This window comes from Ovis aries, chromosome 1, assembly GCF_016772045.2.
Source record: "Ovis aries strain OAR_USU_Benz2616 breed Rambouillet chromosome 1, ARS-UI_Ramb_v3.0, whole genome shotgun sequence".
Classification (NCBI taxonomy): Eukaryota; Metazoa; Chordata; class Mammalia; order Artiodactyla; family Bovidae; genus Ovis; species Ovis aries.
In genome coordinates, this window is record NC_056054.1 from 131,366,965 (window position 1) to 131,381,206 (window position 14,242).

At 39.0% G+C, this 14,242-nt stretch overlaps 1 protein-coding gene across 7 annotated transcripts in view; it reads right to left on the minus strand.

The window, feature by feature from the left end:
* JAM2 (junctional adhesion molecule 2) overlaps window positions 1-14,242 on the minus strand; it is an 80,539-nt gene that overhangs the window by 50,887 nt on the left and 15,410 nt on the right. The gene's annotated exons all lie outside the window — the stretch shown is intronic.

Sequence of the window (14,242 nt, forward strand, 5' to 3'; positions counted from 1 at the left end):
TTGCTGCTGCTGCTAAGTCGCTTCAGTCATGTCCGACTCTGTGCGACCCTATAGACACCGCCCACAAGGCTCCCCCGTCCCTTGGATTCTCCAGGCAAGAACACTGGAGTGGGTTGCCATTTCCTTCTCCAATGCATGAAAGTGAAAAGTGAAAGTGAAGTCGCTCAGTTGTGTCCGACTCTTAGCGACCCCATGGACTGCAGCCTACCAGGCTCCTCCATCCATGGGATTTTCCAGGCAAGAGTATTGGAGTGGGGTGCCATTGCCTTCTCTGTCTTTAATATTAAGGAGAAATAAAAGGAGAACAATTTATAGTAACATAATATAGGTTTCAATTTATAAATGCTTATACATGGTACAATAGAAGACACAATGAAGAAGTCAGATATTAATCTACATTTATAATAATATTATTGACAATAGTCAACATATAGACAAATGGGTAAAGAAACTGTGGTTTCTTTATATATATGTGTGTAAAATATAATTCTACGTATATTACAGAATATTGTTGTTTTGTCGCTAAGTCACGTCTGACTCTTAAGCCATGTCTGACTCTTTTGCAACCCCATGGACTGTAGCCCGCTGGGCTCCTCTGTCCATGGATTTTACAGGGAAGAATACTGGAGTGATTCCTTCTGCCAGAGATCTTCTCAACCCAGGGACTGAACCCAAGTTTCCAAGAATGGCAGGCAGATTCTTCGCCACTGAGTCACCTGGAAGCCCATTACAGAATATTATCCAGTCATTAAAAAGAGTGGAATTTTGCCATCTGCAACAACATGAAGGGATATTGTGCTATATGAAATAAATCAGACAGAGAAAGACCAATACCATATAATCTCTCTTCTATGTAGAATATTTAAAAAATTAAAAAAAAACAATTTTAAGCTCATAAATGGGACCTCCCTATGGTTCAGTGGTTAAGACTCTGTGCTGAATTTGATCCCTGGCCAGGGAACTAAGATCTCACATGCTACTTGGTACAGCAAAAAAAAAAAAAAAAAAAAAAAACACTCATAAAAAATAATAATAAGGTTAAATTGGATTTAAGAGAAGTAAGAAAACCAGAAGTCATTCCAAATGGTACAGAAAAGTAAAGAACAGGATTACTGTGGACTTCAGAATAAAAACTTGTGTATTTAGATATACACCAAGGTTTTGCAACAACAAGAAAATTGTGTTCGTAGGGTAAAAAAAATTTGCACATATGTGAACATGCAACGATATCTGAGAAAGTCATGGAGAATGAAAGGTGAGAGACACGGGGAAGTTCTTTATTTTGCAATGTGGTCTGGACTTAACCTGGTGGTTCAGATAGTAAGGAGTCTGCCCGCAATGCAGGAGACCTGGGTTCGATCCCTGGGTTGGGAAGAACCCCTGGAGAAGGAAATGGCAACCAACTCCAGTATTCTTGCCTGGAAACGCCATGGACAGAGGAGCCTGGCAGGCTATAGTCCATGGGGTCACAAAGAGTCAGACATGACTGAGTGACTGAACACTTTCTTTCTCTTTCTGGCTCACTGATGTTTATCAGCCTGGCTTCTGCCCTACAAACCTGCAGCATTCACCCATCACTGGGGCAGTCATACAGGTCCCACAGAACTCCACGCTGCCCCCTGAGGCAGGAAACCCCCCTTCAGATGGTAGTTCCCAACTGAATTCCTTGAACACACTCTGAGCTAACAAATTTGGAAGCTTTGTTTAATAAACTGAGTGTTCCCCACTTATAAAGCTGATGTAACAAAACTATAAAGTTAATTTTTCAAGAGTGAAACTTATGATCAATATTGTGATCCACTGGTAGCACCTGTTCTCGTAACAAAATTGCAAATTGGGTACTGAAGAGGATACAGGAGTCATTCAAGACCTATTTTATACAGTTTGGAGGCTTTTCAATTATGTTACTTTCTATCTTACCTCTTTCAACTTTGAATTACTCACTGCTCCTAATCAAAGCCCAATATAATTCTTCCTACTCAGAATATACTGTATTTCAAAGGACAACATTTTCAGCTAAGAAAATTTTAACTAACTTTGATGAACTTAACTGGAATAATTAATGTCTCTTAAGTCTCCTTATCTCTCAATAATGGTATACCTAGAACCATTTTTCTTCTTTGTCAGGCATGTACTATCACACTTTTAGATGATCTTAAAGATCTCTGACCTAAATATTCATTGAAAATCTTCAAAAAGGTAAACATAGTATGAAATCATAACCCAGTTCTCTCCACCTTCAAAGATATAATGCAGAGACTCATATTAATTAAACTATAAGCGCCTGGATCCTAATTAGGAACCCTGGCCTCAACATTCTAAAAAAGTCCCAAATACTTTCTGACTGATCCTGTTCCCATGGAAACTAAAGTTGAGAGGCAGCTTTTAAAAGACAAAAGAAATTGCAAAATGGTACCAAAGAAACGAGCTAAAAAACTTATTCTGTACTTCAAAATAAGGGAAGAAACACCCTTGCTATCAGATAGCACTTAGCAATTGAAAAAAAATACATATACAAAGTTTAAGAAATGCATGATATGTAAGAATATTTATTTTTGTTTAAAACAGCATCAATGCTTTTCTTTTAATATTAACTTTCAGAAAAAGGGCTAGAAAATTAGGACTTTTTTCATTTTCCTTTTAAGGATCTGTGATGCTGTTAGGTTGACTAAATTCGATAATAAATCCCTGACAATATTGAATGTGCTCATTTTTGGATATTTTCCCCATTTACTTAAATAGGATTTTCAGATCATGAAATATTTATTGCAGGCTTATGGGTTACCCTTCAGGTTAATACTGCTCTGAATTCAATTTGAGCTGTGAACGTGAAAGGCATTTATATATGTTGAGACAACCACACTGAAAATATTACTAAATATCAAGAAGTATTTTAATAACACATTAAGATATTTAAACTATGAACCACAGCCTAAACAGGATATTGAAATTATTTTCTTATTATGATAGCAGTTAGTCATCTTTGCACTGTGCCTGCGGGACGCTGCGTGCCGATTCTAAATCTGTGCGTTAACAAGACTGAAGCTCCCTGTCTCCTCTCCTGCATCCAATCTCCTCAGCCTTCTCCTTGTCTCGATACTTTGTCTCCCACACACACAGACACAAAACGAGATTTGGAGTCAGCAGTTCTAACTTCTTCTTGTCCAACCTCTGTGAATATCCCTCAGGACATCCTAAGCTTCTGCTTCTCATATATGAAACTGTGAAAAAAATAGTTTCTAGCTACCACACAGGGATGTTAACATGAGAATTAAATACCATAATTCCTCTGAAAGCATTCTTTTTTTTTTTTCAATCCTAGAGTTCCATTCAAATGCTATTTTTTTTTTTTTCACTCTTTAATCCCCCAGATTACCCATTACTTCATTCTGATCTTTCCCCTTCTTCATCCTTGGCCTCCAGATAACAGCTCACTTGGCAAAATTCCCACCGGTGTCCAGGACACTGTTCTGTTGGTTGTCCATTATTTCCTCAGGCACTTTGTCTTCAGTGTCTCTGCTCCTTTATATTCTTTAACTGAGCACATTCTCCAGAGGTCAGTCCTATGACCCTTACTAATCGACCTCCATGTTTCCTCCCAGAATGAATTTACCTTTCTATTTTTATTTACCACTTGAATAAAGGCAATAGGTACAGAGGAGTGACATGTCTCGCCCTCTTTCCACTAGCCTAACAGACATTTTTAGTTGACTATTTTCTTCCCTCCTGAAGTATAAAAAGTAATCATTTCTATTCCTTTTAAATATTACAATTTCCCCAGTTTTTTGCAGATTCTTTTGATGTCTTTATTGAATTGTTACAATATGATTCCTGATTTTATGTTTTGGTTTTTTGGCCACAAGGCATGTGGGATCTTGGCTTCCAGACCAGGGATGGAAACTGCAGCTGCTGCATTGGAAGGCAAAGTCTTAACCACTGGACCACCAGGGAAGTCTTTCAATTTCTGTTTTAAATGTCTTCTGGATTTAACTCTCTTTAAACAATGTTTTGACAGCTGCCACTTTAATCTTGGATTCTATTACCTAATACCTGGGCTAAAGTTACCTCTTTCCTCCTCTTTATTCCATAGGTAAAGGGTCAAAATGACTGTTTACTTCAAATATTTTTTGGTGTATTGCTTCACTCATCAAAACTGGCATCAGTTCCCTGTTTCCTACTGCATCAAATAGAAACTTTAAACAAAATACACAGGAGGACATAAGCTCCATGAGTACCAAGCCACTTTGGGCACCCTGTCTTACTCCTTTTAAAACAAACGCAACTGTGTGGATCACAATAAACTGTGGAAAATTCTGAGAGAGATGGGAATACCAGACCACCTGATCTGCCTCATGAGAAACCTATATACAGGTCAGGAAGCAACAGTTAGAACTGGACATGGAACAACAGATTGGTTCCAAATAGGAAAAGGAGTTTGTCAAGGCTGTATATTGTCACCCTGCTTATTTAACTTCTATGCAGAGTACATCATGAGAAACTCTGGGCTGGAAGAAGCACAAGCTGGAATCAAGACTGCCAGAAGAAATATCAATAACCTCAGATATGCAGATGACACCACCCTTATGGCAGAAAGTGAAGAGGAACTAAAGGGCCTCTTGATGAAAGTGAAAGAGGAGAGTGAAAAAGTTGGCTTAAAGCTCAACATTCACAAAACTAAGATCATGGCATCTGGTCCCATCACTTCATGGCAAATAGATGGGGAAACAGTGGCTGATTTTATTTTTCTGGGCTCCAAAATCACTGCAGATGGTGATTGCAGCCATGAAATTAAAAGATGCTTACTCCTTGGAAGGAAAGTTATGACCAACCTACACAGCATATTAGAAAGCAGAGACATTACTTTGCCAACAAAGTTCTGTCTAGTCAAGGCTACGGTTTTTCCTCTGGTCATGTATGGATGTGAAAGTTCGACTATAAAGAAAGCTGAGCACTGAAGAATTGATGCTTTTTAACTGTGGTGTTGGAGAAGACTCTTGAGAGTCCCTTGGACTGCAAGGAGATCCAACCAGTCTCTCCTAAAGGAGACCAGTCCTGGGTGTTCATTGGAAGGACTGATGCTGAAGCTGAATCACCAATACTTTGGCCACCTCATGCGAAGAGTTGACTCATTGGAAAAGACTCTGATGCTGGGAGGGATTAGGGGCAGGAGGAGAAGGGAAAGACGGAGGATGAGATGGCTGGATGGCATCACCGACTTGATGGACATGAGTTTGAGTGAACTCCGGGAGCTGGTGATGGACAGGGAGGCCTGGCATGCTGTGGTTCATAGGGTTGCAAAGAGTCGCACACGACTGAGTGACTGAACTGAACTGAACTGTGTTCTAACCAATAAGAACTCTGAAAGAGGCAGTTTAGAATAAAAACATGTTCACAACTCCACACAAAATAACTTTATCATCACAGGCTAAATATAGCACATTTTCCCCTATTTAAAAATATAAAATGTTAAATTATAAAGAACATTGTTCTCAGACTCTCAGTCGTGTCCGACTCTTTGTGACCCTGTGGACTGTAGCCCACCAGGCTCCTCTGTCCATGGGATTTTCCAGGCAAGAATACTGCAGTGGGTTGCCATTTCCTCCTCCAGGGGATCTTCCTGACCTAGGGATCATAAAGAACTTTATCATCATTAAATCAAACTCTCTTCCTCATTTTAGAAATAAGGAAAATAGACAAATTATTACTTAGCACAGAACAGACACAATCTCTCTTCCTTGGATCCGAAGCTCCATTTCATTCACATCATACTTTCTGGTTCTTGTGAATGAATTTGAAATTTATGGTTCAAAACATAAGGAAGTTCTTTGAATCATTCAGTGGAGATATTTCACATGGATATTTAATCTATGGATTCAATAATGTGTCACTGTCAAATAGACATTAGAAATATGCTTTATAAAATTAATTTTAAAATGAAGGTGATTCTGGCCATCATCCCAGTCAGTATGAAAGAACATGCGCTGGAGTAACCCCAGCAGGGAAAATGGAACCACTGTTCTTTCAGGTAAAAGATGGGAACCCACTCTCCTCTGCAAAGAAACATTTCCATTCAGCACATTCACTGGTGAGGTAACTTAGCTTTATGTTTTTAAGAAGTACCTCCGCATCCCACTTCTAAAATTACTGTCCTTTTATTTTTTAATAATGTTTAAATTCATTTCTTCCACTATTCTAACCCATGTAATGCAAAAGGCTAGTTGGGACTGGTCTCATCCTTCCTCAGCAGATTTTGGTGTCTCACTGTTAAAGATAAATAGTTGAATGTGTAAAATGGTACTGGTAGCTCAGCTGGTAAAGAATCCGCCTGCAATACAGGAGACCGGGGTTTGATCCCTAGTTGGGAAGATTCCCTGGAGAAGGAAACAGCAGCCCACTCCAGTATTCTTGCTTGCAGAATTCCATGGACAGAGGAGCCTGGAGGGCTACAGTCCATAGTGTTGCAAGAGTGGCGCGAGACTTAGCAAGTAAACCAAAGAGATACAACTTGCTTGTTCAAATAATGAGGACTCTAAATATAAATTTTATTGGAGGGTTGAGATGCAATCTTGCTCCAAAACTAAGAAATAATGAAATGGAAGTTGAAGTGAAACTATCCTCTATTAACTTCTATATTCTCTTGCTCATGAATTCACAGCGTTTGGGACTAAGTATTAAAAATAGCTTCTGACATAAATGGCTGCATTGCTAGTGAGCATAAGCTGCTGACAGAGGTTCTAGGTGGCTTCCAACTGCCTCTATTTCTTCTGTTTTTTCCCCCCACAACCAGTCTTCTCTAGAGAATCATCAGAGCTTTGGAGTCTTCAGGGTTCAAGGAATATAGGAAATTAAATCATATGCAAAACTCATTTGGAATTTGACATGAAATTATTAGGGCTTCCCAGGTGGTGCTAGTGGTAAGAATCTGCCTGCCAGTGCAGGAGACATAAGAGATGCAGGTTCAGTCCCTCAATCAGGAAGATCCCCTGAAGGAGGGCATGGCCACCCATCCCAATATACTCATTTTGGAGAATCCCATGAACAGAGGAGCCTAGCGGGCTACAGTCCACAGGGTCGCCAAAGTCAGACACAATTGAAGCGACTTAGCAGCAGCATGAAGTTATTAATGACGTGAATTTGAACATTAGTCAAATAGACAGTTTGAGCAGTTTTAAAATGTGTTTGAGTTGATAATGTCGATTGCTGGATATGCCCTTACCCTATAAGAAGGCTGCAAGTATTCTCTTCTGTTGTCTGTAAGAACTAGACGCTTGATGAGAAAGACCTAACTGAATCAGCCTCCATGAAATATATGCGAGAAAAAAAATCTAAATATTTAGGAATTTAATCAACTCTTTTTTACGTTCACCTTTTCTTGCCATCGGTCTATGGATGTGACATGCACTCACCTAATGGGTACTTTTACATTTTAGGGAATAAAATATTAAAGTCCCTTTCAAAAGAAATGAACTGGAAGGTCTGGGCTACATCATGAAGAAAAACATGGCTGTTATGCAATGGATTTACTCACAGACTTTGTTGTGTAACCAGGAGTTCCAGTCAGTGACATGGTATTTGCTTGTTTGTTTGTAAGCATTTCACGCTAGCAGTGTGAAAAAGATAAATTAGATTTAAAAGGGGGCTATTTAAAGAGAATATTGGTTTCTTATACTGACTACCCTGGCCAAAATGCACAGTGTAAGAGAACAGATGTTTCAGATATCTAAGTATACTCACTTTGGTCTGTTTATTTTCTCTTTAAAGCTGGAGGCTTTAAGGAAGATTGTACAAGAAAGCCCAGAGGGGTAAAGGAAAATATTAGAATTTCCATGTATTTTTCACATTCCTTTTTTGTTTGTTTTTATGGGTTTAAGTAGTTTTTTTTTGTCAAAAATTTCCAAATAGACACAAAAGTGGAGAGAACAGAACAATAAGCCCCATATTTCATTATTTGGTTTAAAAAAAACTGTTATAAAGACTTTGCCACATTGACATCTATTGCTTTTTTGTTGGTGAGAAATTTTCAAGTAAATCACACACATTAAATTTTTTTCTTTATTATTTAAGTATCAACTCAAATTGAAGACATATGTGTACAACATCATTAGAACAGCTAACAAAATTCGAAATAATTTCTTTTATTGTTGTTCAGTCACTTAGTCGCGTCCTGCTCTTTGCAACCCTGTGATATCCAATCCTAAACCAATTTCCTTGATGTCTCATTTGAATCAGAATCCAAACCATGTCTCAACATTACCTTGGCTTTGTAGGCTTTTTGTCTTGTTTCATTTTTATGTTGTTTTAATCTTGTTTGTTTTAAAGATCTAACCTACTCTTTCTTCCATTTACTTTTTTTTTTTTTTTTTCCTTTCATGCCATTGACTTGTTGCAGAAACCTGGTCAGTTATTCTGTAGAAAAATCCAGTTTCTGGGTTTGACCCTTCCTGGGGTCATTTATCCTATGCGTCTACTCACCTTCAAGAAGTCAGCTTGCCTAGAGGGTTGATTCAAGGGAAGGTCACTTTTGTTTTGTTTTTGAAGGATGGCCAAAAATATTACGGGCTCAGCGGTAAAGAATCTCTATGCAATGCAGGAAACGCAGGTTGGGAAGATCCCCTGGAGGAGTGTATGGCAACTCACTCCAGTATTCTTGCCTGGAGAATCCCATGGACAGAGAAGCCTGGTGGGCTACAGTCCATGGGGTCGCAGAGTCGGACATGGTTGAAGTAACTTAGCACAAATGCCTGCCAGAATACTACATTGCTTCCTAACACTATATCCTTCCTATTATATCACTGAACCTTTGGTTGTCCCACTTTTAATGAGGGTAAGATTAGTGACTTCAGGTGATGAACAGACTGTTCCTTCTATTGTAAACTTTCCCATCAACCATTTTTCTAATGTTTTTACCCATTAATAATCATATCCTAAACCAATTACAAACTGTAGGATAATGATAATTAGATTCTATTTTTTCTCTCATCTTTGCACATTTATTAGCTTGAATTCTATAAAGAAGAACCTTTCCTTGTTAAGGCTATGTGGTTAGATATGTAAACATAAAGGAAATCAGGAAATCAGCGCCTTACTATTGACTGCCAACTATCAGAGTAAGAAGCAACTGACAGTTAAGATGGTGATCAGAATGGTAACTGTGGTTTTTTTACTTTCTCTTTTTGGTAACTGTTTAATTAATATATTTAAAAAATACATCCAACTTCTTTAAGTCAACTGCATTCAATATTTTAAAAAATATTTTTACTCTCCAATTGCCTCTAATTTAGCCAAAGGGAGCCTTTTTATGTTGATTCCTGTGTCTTATAAACACACCTTCAGTAGCTGTGAGCCTTCTAATTTGGTTTTTGGTGCAACAAAATGTCCCAACTTATATACACCGAACTCTTAAACATAGAGTCAGATGCTCCTTCAAACACCTCTAGTCACTGCCAGTGTGTAATGGTATTCAGTGATCACGGTCTTTCTGTGATCATTTTTATGGAGTTGTAGGATAGATTATATTATTATTCCCAACCACTCATTCCCTTCCCACTTATTATCACATGATTTCCAGGGCATTCTGGCAGGCAGAATATACTCCCCTACCCCAGCCCACAGTCTGGCCATGTGATGTGCTTTGGCTAACGCACATCCACCATGTTAAGTAGAAGCTTTCAGAGATTTTATGATTTAGCTCTGCCTCCTGCCTTTGCAGAGACATTACTTTGTCAACATTTCCGTATAGTCAAAGCTATAGTTTTTCCAGTAGTCACGTACGTATGTGATAGTTGGACCTTGAAGAAGGCTGAGCGCCAAAGAATTGATGCTTTTGAACTGTGGTGTTGGAGAAGACTCTTGAGAGTCCCTTGGACAGTTAGGTGATCAAACCAGTCAATCCTAAAAGAAATCCGTCCTGAATATTCATTAGAAGGATTGAAGCTGAAGCTCCAATACCCTGGCCTCTTGATGCAAAGAGCCAATTCAATAGAAAAGACCCTGATGCTGGGGAAGATTAAAGGCGGGAGAAGAGGATGACAGAGGATGAGATGGTTGGATGGCATCACCGACTCAATGGACGTGAGTTTGAACAAATTCCGGGAGATAGTGAAGGACAGGGAAGCCTGGTGTGCTGCAGTCTATGGAGTCACAGAGAGTCAGACACAACTGAACAACCGAACCACCACCACCTGCTTTGCCCTTGGCCACAAGGACTGTCTCTCCCACAAGGGGCCAGCTCCTTCAGCCTGAGGCCTGGAATGAGGTGACGTACAGAACAGAGATTTCAGCAGCTGACCTGGAGTCACCAAAATTGAATGCCAGCAAAAAATGATGCATACGGTTGCAAACTACTGAGATCTGGAGATTCCTTAGTACTTCATAAAAGCTGACTGTGATTTCATCTAGGCTTTTTTTTTTTTTTCCTTTCATGCCATTGACGGCTGTGATTTCTTCTAGGCTTTTTTAGTGGATAGACACAAGAAATGCGTTGCTCTATTTTTGTAATTTTTTTTAAGTTAAAGTATAGTTGATTTATAATGTTGTTAGTTTAATGTGTACAGCAATGTGATTCAGTTATATACATACATGTCTATATTCTTTTTCAAATTCTTGCTCTTGAAAAGAGCATGATGAGTTCATAGTGCTATTTTCAGTTCAAATATAACATTATAGGGCTTTTCTTGGCATTAAAAATATTATATACCTGATAGTATATTTTCCCACACTGAAAATCTTGATCTCTTTGTATTCATAAACCACTGATTTGAATTGGTTTGTAATACAAAGTAGTTTCAAAAGAGCAAAACTGCTATCTGAAATTACTTTAGGTTACAAAAGTATTTGTAGTTTTATTCATACTTAAAGTACATCCTACTATTCAGTGTAATATTATGTGTTAAGCTCAAACTGGAGTAATTCTTTCCTCTATGAGGTTACCTCTCTGGTTTGACATACAGTAGGTTCGTCTCTATCTGTTTTCAATTTTCAGTGATGGATGCTTTAATGAATTTTGTCTTTTAAATATAATCTTAAAGTTTCCAAAATCAAATCTGTGTAATAATTTAAGGGAAATCCATCCTATTCCTGTCCCTTCCACCCACTTTGAAAAGTTTTCATTTAACTTCCCAGTATTTCTTTCCTACGAAAAAGGTAGCCTGTGCAACCATACAGTTCTGCACCTTGCTAGTTTCACTTACTATGTCCATATACGAAGATCACCCTCATTCCTCTTCGTGACTGCATTGCAAACAATTTTGTTATTTATTCAGCTAATATCCTATTAATGGGCACTTGATTATTTTCAATCTTTTTTATAATAAATGCTTTCTGTTATTTATTCAGCCACCCCCTTTAGATGGGTATCTCATTTTCAATTTTTTATAATAAATAATTTTGAAATAAATAATACTATGCATGAATCATGTCCTGTTTTGTACAGCTCTGGAACTGGTTCCCCATAGGGGGGGTTGATGAGTCAAAGTGTAGGTATGTAATTCTTCTGTATGTTGCTGAACTCCACTTGAGAGCAGACACATCCCTGCACAGCCCATCGGGACTGTGTGAAATGCCTGTTTCCACTCTGCCTCAATAACAGAGTATGCAGATGAGTTACGTGTTTTAGTTCCTGCTAATCCGAGGCAGGAGATGCTGTCTTTTTGGCGGTTTATTTACATTTCAAGTTATGTTGAACAGAGCTTCACACTTCGCAGTTTTTTGTTTGTTTCGCTGAGAAGCTTAGGGAATCTTAGGTCCCCAACCAGGGATTGAACCCAGACCCTTGGCACTGAAAGCTCAGAGTCCCGCCCACTAGACCACCAGGGAATTCCCAAGAACTTCATGCTTGAAGAGCCCTTTGAATTGCTCTTCCAGGAACTCTCTGGGGCTTGCAGGTGCACGCCAACACGTGCATGAGTATATGTCTGTGGGCACCCATAGCCATCTTTCTATTCTGCACTTTTAATATTTATTTCCATTTTTAGGGACTCCTTGTTATATCAGTGACAATACTCTTTGGTTAAGGCTTAAATTGCAAACATCGTTTGCCAATTAAACATTTAACTTTTGATTTGTATATAGCGTTTTATTTTTTCATGCAAACATTCTTTGGATATATAGTCCAGTCCACAGAAGACTGTACCATGTTTCGTTTCATTTTGTTGGGGGGTAATGGCCTTATTTATCTATCTACGTACATTTAAATCTCTGAATCATTTGGACTCTACCCCCATGTACACTATCGGGATCAGATCCAATTTCCCTTAAATCACTGCGCAACTGTGATAACAATATTTATTAAGAATTCTCGACAGTTTGAGATGCTACCATTTTATATGTAGATAAACAGACGGATGGATGGATGCAGACATAGAGAAAGGTCGGTATAGTTAGAGCTCTTTTTATCCCTTCCACTGTTACCGCTGCTCAGTTGTGTCCGATTCTGTTGTGACCCCATGGATTGCAGTCTGCCAAGCTCCCCTGTCCATGGGATTTCTCCCAGCAAGAACACTGGCATGGGTTGCCATTTCCGCCTCCAGGGGATATTCCCAACCCAGAGACTGAACTGGCATCTCTTGCGTCTCCTGCATTAGCAGGCAGGTTCTTACCACTGTGCCACCTGGGAAGCCCATCTTTATCCCTAACTTTTCTAAATCTATAAACGAACTTAGGCCACTTTCTGGACTTCATGTTCTGTTCCATCTGTTTGTCAGCCTCTTCATGTACCAGTTCCACAGTGTTTTAATTACAGAGGCGTCATCAAATTCTATAATATAAGGCTACAACCACCTCATTTCCACCCAAAGGTATGAGCATTTATTTTTCATCATCTCATTTAATATTTATTTATGTACATTTTATAATTAATGTAAAATATTGATACAAAAACACACATATATAATTTACAAACAAAAACTTAAATGTTGGGACATAGTCTCTTTAAAAAAAAAGTAGAATACAGAATTTAAAAAAAAATTGAGGATCACTGATCCAAACAGTGATTTTTGAACATTACAGCATCCTCAGACCGCTTTCGGTGGAGGGCAGGGGAACAGCACAACAGAGCTGAGATTCTTAGGCTGTATCTAATCCTGGCATTTGCCTGATGCTGAACTATGTGATAATATCCCTGGATGAAGATGATGAGTCACCTGGATTCTGAGGAAGTTTTTTCAGTGCTACTGAGCACATCGCACAAGAAGATGTTACGGTTACTGAAGAAGAATGCCTAGGGAAACCATCTTTAGTTCGGAGATAAAGATCACTTTATCAGGCTCTGTCCTCTCATCTCTCTTCAGAAACATCTGGGATCTCTCTGGTGGTCCAGTGGCTAACACTCTGAGCTCTCAATGCAGGGGACCCAGGTTCAATCCCTAATGAGGAACTAGATCCCACAGGCCACAATAAGCGTTCTTGTGCTGCAACGAGAAGACCCTACATGCCCCAACTGTTTATCTGGCACAAATAAATAATAAAAACATTTACAAATAAAATAACATTAAGTGTTTGTCCCTTTGGGGACACAAATTGCTATGATATCAACTGAGTGGCAAGGGAATAGGACCATGAGGGGAAAGTCTGGAATCCCTTGCTCCAGAGAATTCTTTTAGAACTCTGTAACATCCTATGTTGTGTTTTATCTAAGGAGGTACTGTTTGATTCATGAGTTTATAATCAATGCTTATCAATTCAGGAGAAGCTTATGTGTTTTTATGATACAAGGAGGCATCAGGTAATCAGCACCTGTTCAAGGCAGACGTGTCCCTATACTTCCCAGTAACTATAGGGAGGTCACAGTTAATAAGGAAGGAGGGAGTTTGAGGAGCAATAAAATTACACATTCATTGTTGCTGCTGTTGTTCAGTTGCCAAGTCCTGTCTGACTCTTTGCGACCCCACGGACTGCAGCACGCCAGGCTTCCCTGTCCTGCACTATCTCCTGGAGTTTGCACAAGCTCACGTCCATTGAGTCGGTGATACCATCCAACCATCTCATCTCTGGTTCCCCTGCCTTTTCTAAATGCACTCATTAAGGACTATGAATTTTACATGTCTCCTGGGATTTTCATTACTAAAAAAATTTGTAGTTGTATGAAGCTAAGAGGCAAATACACAAACTCCGGGTTACTTACGTTCTTTTAACCAGTATTACTATGTGACAGCCACTATGCTGGGTTCCAGGGATGCAAAGCTGTGTTGTCTCTGCCCTCAGCAAACTCACAGTCCAGAGATGCAGGTGTAAAACGGTAAGAGTA